Raw genomic sequence first — 17658 nt, forward strand, 5'->3', positions numbered from 1 at the left:
TGTTGTTTTTTTTTAAACCTTTTCTATCATCGTGGGCAGATTATTCAAGTGCCATCTGGCATGCATGTTCCTTTGTTGCTCATCATTCATCACCAAAAATGATTTTCTTTTTCAATTCTTATGACTGTACTGATTGTATTGAATAAAATCCACATCTAGCATAACAAATTAAAACTACAAAGTGCTCCAGTGGCGCAATTGGTCTGCGCGCGGTACTTATAAGACAGTATCTGTTGAGCAATGCCGAGGTTTTGAGTTCAAGCCTCACCTGGAACATCTTTGTATACTGTTTTTTTTCCTTGTCATTAGTCATTGATTATAAACTGCTACCTTAATATTTAATATGATATTACAAAGGATGGAAGAAAGAAAGAAAAAACACAAACATGATTGTGCATTTAAGTTGTCAGCACACATCTGCTTTGGTTCAAATGCACTGCATATCTTCCTTCAGTCAGCCAACAAAACAGCAATGGAAAAGATTAACATACTGTTGGTAAAGCAGTTGCATCAAATTGATTTTCTGCAATATAGCATGATAATCCATACTGACAGCTCTGGATAGTACCAGCACATTTCTTGCTGGACTTGGCAATGCAAAGAACACAGTAAACAGCTTCACTTTTCTTCAAAAATAAATAATTGACTATTAAAAACCTATCAGTCTTAAATAAGGACATCAGTAAGCACCACTGGCATAATGGATAAGTCACTGCCCTCCTAAGCCAGGGGGTCCAAGTCCCATATGGGGTGGAAGTCATTACAGCAAGTGTCTCATCACTAGAGTTGATATTTTATCCTTGCTTCAACTGTAAAACAGTCTTGCAGTGTTTAGCTTGTAAAAAATGACCACAGAAGCTAAAATATGACATTAATTATTATAACATTGTTGTTGTTGTTGTTATTTAAACCTTTTCTATCACCGTGGATAGCTTATTCAAGTGCCATCTGGCATGCATTTTCCTTTGTTGCTCATCATTCATCACCAAAAATGATTTTCTTTTTCAATTCTTATGACTATACTGATTGTATTGAATAAAATCCACATCTAGCATAACCAACTAATGCTGCAAAGTGCTCCAGTGGCGCAATTGGTCAGCGCGCGGTACTTATAAGACAGTATCTGTTGAGCAATGCTGAGGTTGTGAGTTCAAGCCTCACCTGGAGCATCTTTGTATACTGTTTTTTTTTCCTTTTCTTATGTCATTAGTCATTGATTATAAACTGCTACCTTAATATTTAATATGATATTACAAAGGATGGAAGAAAGAAAGAAAAAACACAAACATGATTGTGCATCTGCTTTGGTTCAAATGCACTGCATATCTTCCTTCAGTCAGCCAACAAAACAGCAATGGAAAAGATTAACATACTGTTGGTAAAGCAGTTGCATCAAATTGATTTTCTGCAATATAGCATGATAATCCATACTGACAGCTCTGGATAGTACCAGCACATTTCTTGCTGGACTTGGTAATGCAAAGAACACAGTAAACAGCTTCACTCTTTTTCAAAAATAAATAATTGACTATTAAAAACCTATCAGTCTTAAATAAGGACATCAGTAAGCACAACTGCCATAATGGATAAGGCACTGTTCTCCTAAGCCAGTGGTTGTGGGTTTAAGTCCCGTCTGAGTTGGAAGTCATTACAGCAAGTGCCTCATCACTAGAGTTGATATTTTATCCTTGCTTCAACTGTAAAACAGTCTTGCAGTGCTTAGCTTGTAAAAAATGACCACAGAAGCTAAAATATGACAAAAATAACATTGTTGTTGTTTTTTTTTTAAACCTTTTCTATCACCGTGGACAGCTTATTCAAGTGCCATCTGGCATGCATGTTCCTTTGTTGCTCATCATTCATCACCAAAAATGATTTTCTTTTTCAATTCTTATGACTGTACTGATTGTATTGAATAAAATCCACATCTAGCATAACCAATTAATGCTAGAAAGTGCTCCAGTGGCGCAATTGGTCTGTGCACGGTACTTATAAGACAGTATCTGTTGAGCAATGCCGAGGTTTTGAGTTCAAGCCTCACCTGGAGCATCTTTGTATACTGTTTTTTTTCATTGTCATCAGTCATTGATTATAAACTGCTACCTTAATATTTAATATGATATTACAAAGGATGGAAGAAAGAAAGAAAGAAAGAAAGAAAGAAAGAAAGCACACAAACATGATTGTGCATTTAAGTTGTCAGCACACATCTGCTTTGGTTCAAATGCACTGCATATCTTCCTTCAGTCAGCCAACAAAACAGCAATGGAAAAGATTAACATACTGTTGGTAAAGCAGTTGCATCAAATTGATTTTCTGCAATATAGCATGATAATCCATACTGACAGCTCTGGTTAGTACCAGCACATTTCTTGCTGGACTTGGTAATGCAAAGAACACAGTAAACAGCTTCACTTTTTTTCAAAAATAAATAATTGACTATTAAAAACCTATCAGTCTTAAATAAGGACATCAGTAAGCACAACTGGCATAATGGATAAGGCACTGTTCTCCTAAGCCAGTGGTTGTGGGTTTAAGTCCCGTCTGAGTTGGAAGTCATTACGGCAAGTGCCTCATCACTAGAGTTGATATTTTATCCTTGCTTCAACTGTAAAACAGTCTTGCAGTGTTTAGCTTGTAAAAAATGACCACAGAAGCTAAAATATGACAAAAATAACATTGTTGTTGTTTTTTTTTAAACCTTTTCTATCATCGTGGGCAGATTATTCAAATGCCATCTGGCATGCATGTTCCTTTGTTGCTCATCATTCATCACCAAAAATGATTTTCTTTTTCAATTCTTATGACTGTACTGATTGTATTGAATAAAATCCACATCTAGCATAACAAATTAAAACTACAAAGTGCTCCAGTGGCGCAATTGGTCTGCGCGCGGTACTTATAAGACAGTATCTGTTGAGCAATGCCGAGGTTTTGAGTTCAAGCCTCACCTGGAACATCTTTGTATACTGTTTTTTTTCCTTGTCATTAGTCATTGATTATAAACTGCTACCTTAATATTTAATATGATATTACAAAGGATGGAAGAAAGAAAGAAAAAACACAAACATGATTGTGCATTTAAGTTGTCAGCACACATCTGCTTTGGTTCAAATGCACTGCATATCTTCCTTCAGTCAGCCAACAAAACAGCAATGGAAAAGATTAACATACTGTTGGTAAAGCAGTTGCATCAAATTGATTTTCTGCAATATAGCATGATAATCCATACTGACAGCTCTGGATAGTACCAGCACATTTCTTGCTGGACTTGGCAATGCAAAGAACACAGTAAACAGCTTCACTTTTCTTCAAAAATAAATAATTGACTATTAAAAACCTATCAGTCTTAAATAAGGACATCAGTAAGCACCACTGGCATAATGGATAAGTCACTGCCCTCCTAAGCCAGGGGGTCCAAGTCCCATATGGGGTGGAAGTCATTACAGCAAGCGTCTCATCACTAGAGTTGATATTTTATCCTTGCTTCAACTGTAAAACAGTCTTGCAGTGTTTAGCTTGTAAAAAATGACCACAGAAGCTAAAATATGACATTAATTATTATAACATTGTTGTTGTTGTTATTTAAACCTTTTCTATCACCGTGGATAGCTTATTCAAGTGCCATCTGGCATGCATTTTCCTTTGTTGCTCATCATTCATCACCAAAAATGATTTTCTTTTTCAATTCTTATGACTAGACTGATTGTATTGAATAAAATCCACATCTAGCATAACCAATTAATACTGCAAAGTGCTCCAGTGGCGCAATTGGTCAGCGCGCGGTACTTATAAGACAGTATCTGTTGAGCAATGCTGAGGTTGTGAGTTCAAGCCTCACCTGGAGCATCTTTGTATACTGTTTTTTTTCCTTTTCTTATGTCATTAGTCATTGATTATAAACTGCTACCTTAATATTTAATATGATATTACAAAGGATGGAAGAAAGAAAGAAAAAACACAAACATGATTGTGCATTTAAGTTGTCAGCACACATCTGCTTTGGTTCAAATGCACTGCATATCTTCCTTCAGTCAGCCAACAAAACAGCAATGGAAAAGATTAACATACTGTTGGTAAAGCAGTTGCATCAAATTGATTTTCTGCAATATAGCATGATAATCCATACTGACAGCTCTGGTTAGTACCAGCACATTTCTTGCTGGACTTGGTAATGCAAAGAACACAGTAAACAACTTCACTTTTTTTCAAAAATAAATAATTGACTATTAAAAACCTATCAGTCTTAAATAAGGACATCAGTAAGCACAACTGGCATAATGGATAAGGCACTGTTCTCCTAAGCCAGTGGTTGTGGGTTTAAGTCCCGTCTGAGTTGGAAGTCATTACAGCAAGTGTCTCATCACTAGAGTTGATATTTTATCCTTGCTTCAACTGTAAAACAGTCTTGCAGTGTTTAGCTTGTAAAAAATGACCACAGAAGCTAAAATATGACAAAAATAACATTGTTGTTGTTGTTTTTTAAACCTTTTCTATCACCGTGGGCAGCTTATTCAAGTGCCATCTGGCATGCATGTTCCTTTGTTGCTCATCATTCATCACCAAAAATTATTTTCTTTTTCAATTCTTATGACTGTACTGACTGTATTGAATAAAATCCACATCTAGCATAACCAATTAATGCTAGAAAGTGCTCCAGTGGCGCAATTGGTCTGTGCACGGTACTTATAAGACAGTATCTGTTGAACAATGCCGAGGTTTTGAGTTCAAGCCTCACCTGGAGCATCTTTGTATACTGTTTTTTTTCCTTGTCATTAGTCATTGATTATAAACTGCTACCTTAATATTTAATATGATATTACAAAGGATGGAAGAAAGAAAGAAAGCACACAAACATGATTGTGCAATTAAGTTGTCAGCACACATCTGCTTTGGTTCAAATGCACTGCATATCTTCCTTCAGTCAGCCAACAAAACAGCAATGGAAAAGATTAACATACTGTTGGTAAAGCAGTTGCATCAAATTGATTTTCTGCAATATAGCATGATAATCCATACTGACAGCTCTGGTTAGTACCAGCACATTTCTTGCTGGACTTGGTAATGCAAAGAACACAGTAAACAGCTTCACTTTTTTTCAAAAATAAATAATTGACTATTAAAAACCTATCAGTCTTAAATAAGGACATCAGTAAGCACCACTGGCATAATGGATAAGGCACTGTTCTCCTAAGCCAGTGGTTGTGGGTTTAAGTCCCGTCTGAGTTGGAAGTCATTACAGCAAGTGCCTCATCACTAGAGTTGATATTTTATCCTTGCTTCAACTGTAAAACAGTCTTGCAGTGTTTAGCTTGTAAAAAATGACCACAGAAGCTAAAATATGACAAAAATAACATTGTTGTTGTTTTTTTTTAAACCTTTTCTATCATCGTGGGCAGCTTATTCAAGTGCCATCTGGCATGCATGTTCCTTTGTTGCTCATCATTCATCACCAAAAATGATTTTCTTTTTCAATTCTTATGACTGTACTGATTGTATTGAATAAAATCCACATCTAGCATAACAAATTAAAACTACAAAGTGCTCCAGTGGCGCAATTGGTCTGCGCGCGGTACTTATAAGACAGTATCTGTTGAGCAATGCCGAAGTTTTGAGTTCAAGCCTCACCTGGAGCATCTTTGTATACTGTTTTTTTTCCTTGTCATTAGTCATTGATTACAAACTGCTACCTTAATATTTAATATGATATTACAAAGGATGGAAGAAAGAAAGAAAAAACACAAACATGATTGTGCATTTAAGTTGTCAGCACACATCTGCTTTGGTTCAAATGCACTGCATATCTTCCTTCAGTCAGCCAACAAAACAGCAATGGAAAAGATTAACATACTGTTGGTAAAGCAGTTGCATCAAATTGATTTTCTGCAATATAGCATGATAATCCATACTGACAGCTCTGGATAGTACCAGCACATTTCTTGCAGGACTTGGTAATGCAAAGAACACAGTAAACAGCTTCACTTTTTTTCAAACATAAATAATTGACTATTAAAAACCTATCAGTCTTAAATAAGGACATCAGTAAGCACCACTGGCATAATGGGTAAGGCACTGTTCTCCTAAGCCAGTGATTGTGGGTTTAAGTCCCGTCTGAGTTGGAAGTTATTTACAGCAAGTGTCTCATCACTAGAGTTGATATTTTATCCTTGCTTCAACTGTAAAACAGTCTTGCAGTGTTTAGCTTGTAAAAAATGACCACAGAAGCTAAAATATGACATTAATTATGATAACATTGTTGTTGTTGTTTTTTAAACCTTTTCTATCACCGTGGACAGCTCATGCATGTTCCTTTGTTGCTCATTATTCATCACCAAAAATGATTTTCTTTTTCAATTCTTATGACTGTACTGATTGTATTGAATAAAATCCACATCTAGCATAACCAATGAATGCTGCAAAGTGCTCCAGTGGCGCAATTGGTCAGCGCGCGGTACTTATAAGACAGTATCTGTTGAGCAATGCTGAGGTTGTGAGTTCAAGCCTCACCTGGAGCATCTTTGTACACTGTTTTTTTTCCTTTTCTTATGTCATTAGTCATTGATTATAAACTGCTACCTTAATATTTAATATGATATTACAAAGGATGGAAGAAAGAAAGAAAAAACACAAACATGAGTGTGCATTTAAGTTGTCAGCACACATCTGCTTTGGTTCAAATGCACTGCATATCTTCCTTCAGTCAGCCAACAAAACAGCAATGGAAAAGATTAACATACTGTTGGTAAAGCAGTTGCATCAAATTGATTTTTTGCAATATAGCATGATAATCCATACTGACAGCTCTGGTTAGTACCAGCACTTTTCTTGCTGGACTTGGTAATGCAAAGAACACAGTAAACAGCTTCACTTTTTTTCAAAAATAAATAATTGACTATTAAAAACCTATCAGTCTTAAATAATGACATCAGTAAGCACCACTGGCATAATGGATAAGGCACTGTTCTCCTAAGCCAGTGGTTGTGGGTTTAAGTCCCGTCTGAGTTGGAAGTCATTACAGCAAGTGCCTCATCACTAGAGTTGATATTTTATCCTTGCTTCAACTGTAAAACAGTCTTGCAGTGTTTAGCTTGTAAAAAATGACCACAGAAGCTAAAATATGACAAAAATAACATTGTTGTTGTTTTTTTTTAAACCTTTTCTATCATCGTGGGCAGATTATTCAAGTGCCATCTGGCATGCATGTTCCTTTGTTGCTCATCATTCATCACCAAAAATGATTTTCTTTTTCAATTCTTATGACTGTACTGATTGTATTGAATAAAATCCACATCTAGCATAACAAATTAAAACTACAAAGTGCTCCAGTGGCGCATTTGGTCTGCGCGCGGTACTTATAAGACAGTATCTGTTGAGCAATGCCGAGGTTTTGAGTTCAAGCCTCACCTGGAGCATCTTTGTATACTGTTTTTTTTCCTTGTCATTAGTCATTGATTATAAACTGCTACCTTAATATTTAATATGATATTACAAAGGATGGAAGAAAGAAAGAAAAAACACAAACATGATTGTGCATTTAAGTTGTCAGCACACATCTGCTTTGGTTCAAATGCACTGCATATCTTCCTTCAGTCAGCCAACAAAACAGCAATGGAAAAGATTAACATACTGTTGGTAAAGCAGTTGCATCAAATTGATTTTCTGCAATATAGCATGATAATCCATACTGACAGCTCTGGATAGTACCAGCACATTTCTTGCAGGACTTGGTAATGCAAAGAACACAGTAAACAGCTTCAATTTTTTTCAAACATAAATAATTGACTATTAAAAACCTATCAGTCTTAAATAATGACATCAGTAAGCACCACTGGCATAATGGGTAAGGCACTGTTCTCCTAAGCCAGTGATTGTGGGTTTAAGTCCCGTCTGAGTTGGAAGTTATTTACAGCAAGTGTCTCATCACTAGAGTTGATATTTTATCCTTGCTTCAACTGTAAAACAGTCTTGCAGTGTTTAGCTTGTAAAAAATGACCACAGAAGCTAAAATATGACATTAATTATGATAACATTGTTGTTGTTGTTTTTTAAACCTTTTCTATCACCGTGGACAGCTTATTCAAGTGCCATCTGGCATGCATGTTCCTTTGTTGCTCATCATTCATCACCAAAAATGATTTTCTTTTTCAATTCTTATGACTGTACTGATTGTATTGAATAAAATCCACATCTAGCATAACCAATCAATGCTGCAAAGTGCTCCAGTGGCGCAATTGGTCAGCGCGCGGTACTTATAAGACAGTATCTGTTGAGCAATGCTGAGGTTGTGAGTTCAAGCCTCACCTGGAGCATCTTTGTATACTGTTTTTTTTCCTTTTCTTATGTCATTAGTCATTGATTATAAACTGCTACCTTAATATTTAATATGATATTACAAAGGATGGAAGAAAGAAAGAAAAAACACAAACATGATTGTGCATTTAAGTTGTCAGCACACATCTGCTTTGGTTCAAATGCACTGCATATCTTCCTTCAGTCAGCCAACAAAACAGCAATGGAAAAGATTAACATACTGTTGGTAAAGCAGTTGCATCAAATTGATTTTCTGCAATATAGCATGATAATCCATACTGACAGCTCTGGTTAGTAACAGCACATTTCTTGCTGTACTTGGTAATGCAAAGAACACAGTAAACAGCTTCACTTTTCTTCAAAAATAAATAATTGACTATTAAAAACCTATCAGTCTTAAATAAGGACATCAGTAAGCACCACTGGCATAATGGATAAGGCACTGTTCTCCTAAGCTAGTGGTTGTGGGTTTAAGTCCGGTCTGAGTTGGAAGTCATTACAGAAAGTGTCTCATCACTAGAGTTGATATTTTATCCTTGCTTCAACTGTAAAACAGTCTTGCAGTGTTTAGCTTGTAAAAAATGACCACAGAAGCTAAAATATGACAAAAATAACATTGTTGTTGTTTTTTTTAAACCTTTTCTATCACCGTGGACAGCTTATTCAAGTGCCATCTGGCACGCATGTTCCTTTGTTGCTCATCATTCATCACCAAAAATGATTTTCTTTTTCAATTCTTATGACTGTACTGATTGTATTGAATAAAATCCACATCTAGCATAACCAATTAAGGCTGCAAAGTGCTCCATTGGCGCAATTGGTCAGTGCGCGGTACTTATAAGACAGTATCTGTTGAGCAATGCCGAGGGTGTGAATTCAAGCCTCACCTGGAGCATCTTTGTATACTGTATTTTTTTTTTTCTTTTCTTATGTCATTAGTCATTGATTATAAACTGCTACCTTAATATTTAATATGATATTACAAAGGATGGAAGAAAGAAAGAAAAAACACAAACATGATTGTACATTTAAGTTGTCAGCACACATCTGCTTTGGTTCAAATGCACTGCATATCTTCCTTCAGTCAGCCAACAAAACAGCAATGGATAAGATTAACATACTGTTGGTAAAGCAGTTGCATCAAATTGATTTTCTGCAATATAGCATGATAATCCATACTGACAGCTCTGGATAGTACCTGCAAATATCTTGCTGGACTTGGTAATGCAAAGAACACAGTAAACAGCTTCACTTTTTCCTCAAAAATAAATAATTGACTATTAAAAAAGTAACAGTCTTAAATAAGAACATCAGTAAGCACCACTGGCATAATGGATAAGTCACTGCCCTCCTAAGCCAGGGGGTCCAAGTCCCATATGGGGTGGAAGTCATTATAGCAAGTGTCTCATCACTAGAGTTGATATTTTATCCTTGCTTCAACTGTAAAACAGTCTTGCAGTGTTTAGCTTGCAAAAAATGACCACAGAAGCTAAAATATGACATTTATTATGATAACATTGTTGTTGTTTTTTTTTTAAACCTTTTCTATCACAGTGGACAGCTTATTCAAGTACCATCTGACATGCATGTTCATTTGTTTCTCATAATTCATCACCAAAAATGATTTTCTTTTTCAATTCTTATGACTGTACTGATTGTATTGAATAAAATCCACATCTAGCAGAACCAACCAATGCTGCAAAGTGCTCCAGTGGTGCAATTGGTCAGCGCGCGGTACTTGTAAGAAAGTATCTGTTGAGGTTGTGAGTTCAAGCCTCGCCTGGAGCATCTTTGTATACTGTTTTTTTTTCCTTTTCTTATGTCATTGATTATAAACTGCTACCTTAATATTTAATATGATATTACAAAGGATGGAAGAAAGAAAGAAAAAACACAAACATGATTGTGCATTTAAGTTGTCAGCACACATCTGCTTTGATTCAAATGCACTGCATATCTTCCTTCAGTCAGCCAACAAAACAGCAATGGAAAAGATTAACATACTGTTGGTAAAGCAGTTGCATCAAATTGATTTTCTGCAATATAGCATGATAATCCATACTGACAGCTCTGGATAGTACCAGCACATTTCTTGCTGGACTTGGCAATGCAAAGAACACAGTAAACAGCTTCACTTTTCTTCAAAAATAAATAATTGACTATTAAAAACCTATCAGTCTTAAATAAGGACATCAGTAAGCAACACTGGCATAATGGATAAGGCACTGTTCTCCTAAGCTAGAGGTTGTGGGTTTAAGTCTGGTCTGAGTTGGAAGTCATTACAGAAAGTGTCTCATCACTAGAGTTGATATTTTATCCTTGCTTCAACTGTAAAACAGTCTTGCAGTGTTTAGCTTGTAAAAAATGACCACAGAAGCTAAAATATGACATTAATTATGATAACATTGTTGTTGTTGTTTTTTAAACCTTTTCTATCACCGTCGACAGCTTATTCAAGTGCCATCTAGCATGCATGTTCCTTTGTTGCTCATCATTCATCACCAAAAATGATTTTCTTTTTCAATTCTTATGACTGTACTGATTGTATTGAATAAAATCCACATCTAGCATAACCAATGAATGCTGCAAAGTGCTCCAGTGGCGCAATTGGTCAGCGCGCGGTTCTTATAAGACAGTATCTGTTGAGCAATGATGAGGTTGTGAGTTCAAGCCTCACCTGGAGCATCTTTGTACACTGTTTTTTTCCCTTTTCTTATGTCATTAGTCATTGATTATAAACTGCTACCTTAATATTTAATATGATATTACAAAGGATGGAAGAAAGAAAGAAAAAACACAAACATGATTGTGCATTTAAGTTGTCAGCACACATCTGCTTTGGTTCAAATGCACTGCATATCTTCCTGCAGTCAGCCAACAAAACAGCAATGGAAAAGGTTAACATACTGTTGGTAAAGCAGTTGCATCAAATTGATTTTCTGCAATATAGCATGATAATCCATACTGACAGCTCTGGATAGTACCAGCACATTTCTTGCTGGACTTGGCAATGCAAAGAACACAGTAAACAGCTTCACTTTTTTTCAAAAATAAATAATTGACTATTAAAAACCTATCAGTCTTAAATAAGGACATCAGTAAGCACCACTGGCATAATGGATAAGGCACTGCCCTCCTAAGCCAGGGGGTCCAAGTCCCATATGGGGTGGAAGTCATTACAGCAAGTGTCTCATCACTAGAGTTGATATTTTATCCTTGCTTCAACTGTAAAACAGTCTTGCAGTGTTTAGCTTGTAAAAAATGACCACAGAAGCTAAAATATGACATTAATTATTATAACATTGTTGTTGTTGTTTTTTAAACCTTTTCTATCACCGTGGATAGCTTATTCAAGTGCCATCTGGCATGCATTTTCCTTTGTTGCTCATCATTCATCACCAAAAATGATTTTCTTTTTCAATTCTTATGACTGTACTGATTGTATTGAATAAAATCCACATCTAGCATAACCAATTAATGCTGCAAAGTGCTCCAGTGGCGCAATTGGTCAGCGCGCGGTACTTATAAGACAGTATCTGTTGAGCAATGCTGAGGTTGTGAGTTCAAGCCTCACCTGGAGCATCTTTGTATACTGTTTTTTTTCCTTTTCTTATGTCATTAGTCATTGATTATAAACTGCTACCTTAATATTTAATATGATATTACAAAGGATGGATGAAAGAAAGAAAAAACACAAACATGATTGTGCATTTAAGTTGTCAGCACACATCTGCTTTGGTTCAAATGCACTGCATATCTTCCTTCAGTCAGCCAACAAAACAGCAATGGAAAAGATTAACATACTGTTGGTAAAGCAGTTGCATCAAATTGATTTTCTGCAATATAGCATGATAATCCATACTGACAGCTCTGGATAGTACCAGCACATTTCTTGCTGGACTTGGCAATGCAAAGAACACAGTAAACAGCTTCACTTTTCTTCAAAAATAAATAATTGACTATTAAAAACCTATCAGTCTTAAATAAGGACATCAGTAAGCACCACTGGCATAATGGATAAGTCACTGCCCTCCTAAGCCAGGGGGTCCAAGTCCCATATGGGGTGGAAGTCATTACAGCAAGCGTCTCATCACTAGAGTTGATATTTCATCCTTGCTTCAACTGTAAAACAGTCTTGCAGTGTTTAGCTTGTAAAAAATGACCACAGAAGCTAAAATATGACATTAATTATTATAACATTGTTGTTGTTGTTTTTTAAACCTTTTCTATCACCGTGGATAGCTTATTCAAGTGCCATCTGGCATGCATTTTCCTTTGTTGCTCATCATTCATCACCAAAAATGATTTTCTTTTTCAATTCTTATGACTGTACTGATTGTATTGAATAAAATCCACATCTAGCATAACCAATTAATGCTGCAAAGTGCTCCAGTGGCGCAATTGGTCAGCGCGCGGTACTTATAAGACAGTATCTGTTGAGCAATGCTGAGGTTGTGAGTTCAAGCCTCACCTGGAGCATCTTTGTATACTGTTTTTTTTCCTTTTCTTATGTCATTAGTCATTGATTATAAACTGCTACCTTAATATTTAATATGATATTACAAAGGATGGAAGAAAGAAAGAAAAAACACAAACATGATTGTGCATTTAAGTTGTCAGCACACATCTGCTTTGGTTCAAATGCACTGCATATCTTCCTTCAGTCAGCCAACAAAACAGCAATGGAAAAGATTAACATACTGTTGGTAAAGCAGTTGCATCAAATTGATTTTCTGCAATATAGCATGATAATCCATACTGACAGCTCTGGTTAGTACCAGCACATTTCTTGCTGTACTTGGTAATGCAAAGAACACAGTAAACAGCTTCACTTTTCTTCAAAAATAAATAATTGACTATTAAAAACCTATCAGTCTTAAATAAGGACATGAGTAAGCACCACTGGCATAATGGATAAGGCACTGTTCTCCTAAGCTAGTGGTTGTGGGTTTAAGTCCGGTCTGAGTTGGAAGTCATTACAGAAAGTGTCTCATCACTAGAGTTGATATTTTATCCTTGCTTCAACTGTAAAACAGTCTTGCAGTGTTTAGCTTGTAAAAAATGACCACAGAAGCTAAAATATGACAAAAATAACATTGTTGTTGTTTTTTTTAAACCTTTTCTATCACCGTGGACAGCTTATTCAAGTGCCATCTGGCACGCATGTTCCTTTGTTGCTCATCATTCATCACCAAAAATGATTTTCTTTTTCAATTCTTATGACTGTACTGATTGTATTGAATAAAATCCACATCTAGCATAACCAATTAAGGCTGCAAAGTGCTCCATTGGCGCAATTGGTCAGTGCGCGGTACTTGTAAGACAGTATCTGTTGAGCAATGCCGAGGGTGTGAGTTCAAGCCTCACCTGGAGCATCTTAGTATACTGTATTTTTTTTTTCTTTTCTTATGTCATTAGTCATTGATTATAAACTGCTACCTTAATATTTAATATGATATTACAAAGGATGGAAGAAAGAAAGAAAAAACACAAACATGATTGTACATTTAAGTTGTCAGCACACATCTGCTTTGGTTCAAATGCACTGCATATCTTCCTTCAGTCAGCCAACAAAACAGCAATGGATAAGATTAACATACTGTTGGTAAAGCAGTTGCATCAAATTGATTTTCTGCAATATAGCATGATAATCCATACTGACAGCTCTGGATAGTACCTGCAAATATCTTGCTGGACTTGGTAATGCAAAGAACACAGTAAACAGCTTCACTTTTTCCTCAAAAATAAATAATTGACTATTAAAAAAGTAACAGTCTTAAATAAGAACATCAGTAAGCACCACTGGCATAATGGATAAGTCACTGCCCTCCTAAGCCAGGGGGTCCAAGTCCCATATGGGGTGGAAGTCATTATAGCAAGTGTCTCATCACTAGAGTTGATATTTTATCCTTGCTTCAACTGTAAAACAGTCTTGCAGTGTTTAGCTTGCAAAAAATGACCATAGAAGCTAAAATATGACATTTATTATGATAACATTGTTGTTGTTTTTTTTTAAACCTTTTCTATCACAGTGGACAGCTTATTCAAGTACCATCTGACATGCATGTTCATTTGTTTCTCATAATTCATCACAAAAAATGATTTTCTTTTTCAATTCTTATGACTGTACTGATTGTATTGAATAAAATCCACATCTAGCAGAACCAACCAATGCTGCAAAGTGCTCCAGTGGTGCAATTGGTCAGCGCGCGGTGCTTGTAAGAAAGTATCTGTTGAGGTTGTGAGTTCAAGCCTCGCCTGGAGCATCTTTGTATACTGTTTTTTTTCCTTTTCTTATGTCATTGATTATAAACTGCTACCTTAATATTTAATATGATATTACAAAGGATGGAAGAAAGAAAGAAAAAACACAAAAATGATTGTGCATTTAAGTTGTTAGCACACATCTGCTTTGGTTCAAATGCACTGCATATCTTCCTTCAGTCAGCCAACAAAACAGCAATGGAAAAGATTAACATACTGTTGGTAAAGCAGTTGCATCAAATTGATTTTCTGCAATATAGCATGATAATCCATACTGACAGCTCTGGATAGTACCAGCACATTTCTTGCTGGACTTGGCAATGCAAAGAACACAGTAAACAGCTTCACTTTTCTTCAAAAATAAATAATTGACTATTAAAAACCTATCAGTCTTAAATAAGGACATCAGTAAGCACCACTGGCATAATGGATAAGGCACTGTTCTCCTTACCTAGAGGTTGTGGGTTTAAGTCTGGTCTGAGTTGGAAGTCATTACAGAAAGTGTCTCATCACTAGAGTTGATATTTTATCCTTGCTTCAACTGTAAAACAGTCTTGCAGTGTTTAGCTTGTAAAAAATGACCACAGAAGCTAAAATATGACAAAAATAACATTGTTGTTGTTTTTTTTTAAACCTTTTCTATCACCGTGGGCAGCTTATTCAAGTGCCATCTGGCATGCATTTTCCTTTGTTGCTCATCATTCATCACCAAAAATGATTTTCTTTTTCAATTCTTATGACTGTACTGATTGTATTGAATAAAATCCACATCTAGCATAACAAATTAATGCTACAAAGTGCTCCAGTGGCGCAATTGGTCTGCGTGCGGTAATTATGAGACAGTATCTGTTGAGCAATGCCGAGGTTTTGAGTTCAAGCCTCACCTGGAGCTTATTTGTATACTGTTTTTTTTTCGTTGTCATTAGTCATTGATTATAAACTGCTACCTTAATATTTAATATGATATTACAAAGGATGGAAGAAAGAAAGAAAAAACACAAACATGATTGTGCATTTAAGTTGTCAGCACACATCTGCTTTGGTTCAAATGCACTGCATATCTTCCTTCAGTCAGCCAACAAAACAGCAATGGAAAAGATTAACATACTATTGGTAAAGCAGTTGCATCAAATTGATTTTCTGCAATATAGCATGATAATCCATACTGACAGCTCTGGATAGTACCAGCACATTTCTTGCTGGATTTGGTAATGCAAAGAACACAGTAAACAGCTTCAATTTTTTTCAAAAATAAATAATTGACTATTAAAAACCTAACTGTCCTAAATAAGAACATCAGTAAGCACCACTGGCATAATGGGTAAGGCACTGTTCTCCTAAGCCAGTGGTTGTGGGTTTAAGTCCCATCTGAGTTGGAAGTCATTACAGCAAGTGTCTCATCACTAGAGTTGATATTTTATCCTTGCTTCAACTGTAAAACAGTCTTGCAGCGTTTAGCTTGTAAAAAATTACCACAGAAGCTAAAATATGACATTAATTATGATAACATTGTTGTTGTTGTTTTTTAAACCTTTTCTATCACTGTGGACAGCTTATTCAAGTGCCATCTGGCATGCATGTTCCTTTGTTGCTCATCATTCATCACCAAAAATGATTTTCTTTTTCAATTCTTATGACTGTACTGATTGTATTGAATAAAATCCACATCTAGCATAACCAATTAAAGCTGCAAAGCGCTCCAGTGGCGCAATTAGTCAGTGCACGGTACTTATAAGACAGTGTCTGTTGAGCAATGCCAAGGTTGTGAGTTCAAGCCTCACATGGAGCATTTTTGTATACTGTTTTTTTTTTCCTTTTCTTATGTCATTAGTCATTGATTATAAACTGCTACCTTAATATTTAATATGATAATACAAAGGATGGAAAAAAGAAAGAAAAACACAAACATGATTGTGCATTTAAGTTGTTAGCACACATCTGTTTTGGTTCAAATGCACTGCATATCTTCCTTCAGTCAGCCAACAAAACAGCAATGGAAAAGATTAACATACTGTTGGTAAAGCAGTTGCATCAAATTGATTTTCTGCAATATAGCATGATAATCCATACTGACAGCTCTGGATAGTACCAGCACATTTCTTGCTGGACTTGGTAATGCAAAGAACACAGTAAACAGCTTCAATTTTTTTCAAACATAAATAATTGACTATTAAAAACCTATCAGTCTTAAATAAGGTCATCAGTAAGCACCACTGGCATAATGGATAAGTCACTGCCCTCCTAAGCCAGGGGGTCCAAGTCCCATATGGGGTGGAAGTCATTACAGCAAGTGTCTCATCACTAGAGTTGATATTTTATCCTTGCTTCAACTGTAAAACAGTCTTGCAGTGTTTAGCTTGTAAAAAATGACCGCAGAAGCTAAAATATGACATTAATTATGATAACATTGTTGTTGTTGTTTTTTAAACCTTTTCTATCACCGTGGACAGCTTATTCAAGTGCCATCTGGCATGCATGTTCCTTTGTTGCTCATCATTCATCACCAAAAATGATTTTCTTTTTCAATTCTTATGACTGTACTGATTGTATTGAATAAAATCCACATCTAGCATAACCAATAAATGCTGAAAAGTGCTCCAGTGGCGCAATTGGTCAGCGCGCGCTACTTATAAAACAGTATCTGTTGAGCAATGCCGAGGTTGTGAGTTCAAGCCTCACCTGGAGCATCTTTGTATACTGTTTTTTTTTTCCTTTTCTTAAGTCATTAGTCATTGATTATAAACTGCTACCTTAATATTTAATAAGATATTACAAAGGATGGAAGAAAGAAAGAAAAAACACAAACATGATTGTGCATTTAAGTTGTCAGCACACATCTGCTTTGGTTCAAATGCACTGCATATCTTCCTTCAGTCAGCCAACAAAACAGCAATGGAAAAGATTAACATACTGTTGGTAAAGCAGTTGCATCAAATTGATTTTCTGCAATATAGCATGATAATCCATACTGACAGCTCTGGATAGTAACAGCACATTTCTTACTGGACTTGGTAATGCAAAGAACACAGTAAACAGCTTCAATTTTTTTCAAAAATAAATAATTGACTATTAAAAACCTATCAG

General features: G+C 35.8%; 7 non-coding genes across 7 annotated transcripts; all 7 read left to right on the forward strand.

The window, feature by feature from the left end:
- The first annotated feature begins 1076 nt into the window (after positions 1-1076).
- On the forward strand, positions 1077-1169 carry TRNAI-UAU (transfer RNA isoleucine (anticodon UAU)). The gene is given in 2 exon segments: positions 1077-1114; positions 1134-1169. It is a non-coding gene; the product is annotated as a tRNA-Ile (tRNA).
- A 2587-nt stretch (positions 1170-3756) lies between these two features.
- On the forward strand, positions 3757-3849 carry TRNAI-UAU (transfer RNA isoleucine (anticodon UAU)). The gene is given in 2 exon segments: positions 3757-3794; positions 3814-3849. It is a non-coding gene; the product is annotated as a tRNA-Ile (tRNA).
- A 2573-nt stretch (positions 3850-6422) lies between these two features.
- TRNAI-UAU (transfer RNA isoleucine (anticodon UAU)) lies at positions 6423-6515 on the forward strand. The gene is given in 2 exon segments: positions 6423-6460; positions 6480-6515. It is a non-coding gene; the product is annotated as a tRNA-Ile (tRNA).
- A 1701-nt stretch (positions 6516-8216) lies between these two features.
- TRNAI-UAU (transfer RNA isoleucine (anticodon UAU)) lies at positions 8217-8309 on the forward strand. Its single transcript is given in 2 exon segments — positions 8217-8254; positions 8274-8309. It is a non-coding gene; the product is annotated as a tRNA-Ile (tRNA).
- Positions 8310-11799: 3490 nt separating this feature from the next.
- TRNAI-UAU (transfer RNA isoleucine (anticodon UAU)) lies at positions 11800-11892 on the forward strand. The gene is given in 2 exon segments: positions 11800-11837; positions 11857-11892. It is a non-coding gene; the product is annotated as a tRNA-Ile (tRNA).
- Positions 11893-12696: 804 nt separating this feature from the next.
- TRNAI-UAU (transfer RNA isoleucine (anticodon UAU)) lies at positions 12697-12789 on the forward strand. Its single transcript is given in 2 exon segments — positions 12697-12734; positions 12754-12789. It is a non-coding gene; the product is annotated as a tRNA-Ile (tRNA).
- Positions 12790-13592: 803 nt separating this feature from the next.
- Positions 13593-13685, forward strand: TRNAT-UGU (transfer RNA threonine (anticodon UGU)). The gene is given in 2 exon segments: positions 13593-13630; positions 13650-13685. It is a non-coding gene; the product is annotated as a tRNA-Thr (tRNA).
- Positions 13686-17658: the final 3973 nt, after the last annotated feature.

Source organism: Pseudophryne corroboree, unplaced genomic scaffold, assembly GCF_028390025.1.
Source record: "Pseudophryne corroboree isolate aPseCor3 unplaced genomic scaffold, aPseCor3.hap2 scaffold_1807, whole genome shotgun sequence".
Classification (NCBI taxonomy): domain Eukaryota; kingdom Metazoa; phylum Chordata; class Amphibia; order Anura; family Myobatrachidae; genus Pseudophryne; species Pseudophryne corroboree.